This window comes from Penaeus monodon, chromosome 21 (assembly GCF_015228065.2).
Source record: "Penaeus monodon isolate SGIC_2016 chromosome 21, NSTDA_Pmon_1, whole genome shotgun sequence".
NCBI classification, from domain to species: Eukaryota; Metazoa; Arthropoda; class Malacostraca; order Decapoda; family Penaeidae; genus Penaeus; species Penaeus monodon.
Genome location: NC_051406.1, coordinates 40,658,857 through 40,659,102, shown reverse-complemented (window position 1 = coordinate 40,659,102; position 246 = coordinate 40,658,857).

Genomic DNA, 246 nt, shown 5'->3' with positions numbered 1-246 from the left:
TGCATTAGTTATATTTCCGTCCACAAAAGTTTAGAGAAAAAAAAGAGGAGGAGGAATCGATACCAATGTATACAGTAGATACAGGAGACCACAGTCTATGCAAATGCACAAGTCCTTGCAAATATAAAATGCTTGTTCACACGACAGCCCACTCATCACGGTCCCCTAACTACCGTGGACATACCAACCACATTTCAACCACCCCAACCCTCTCCATCTACCACTAAGCGAGCACCGCATGGCCGA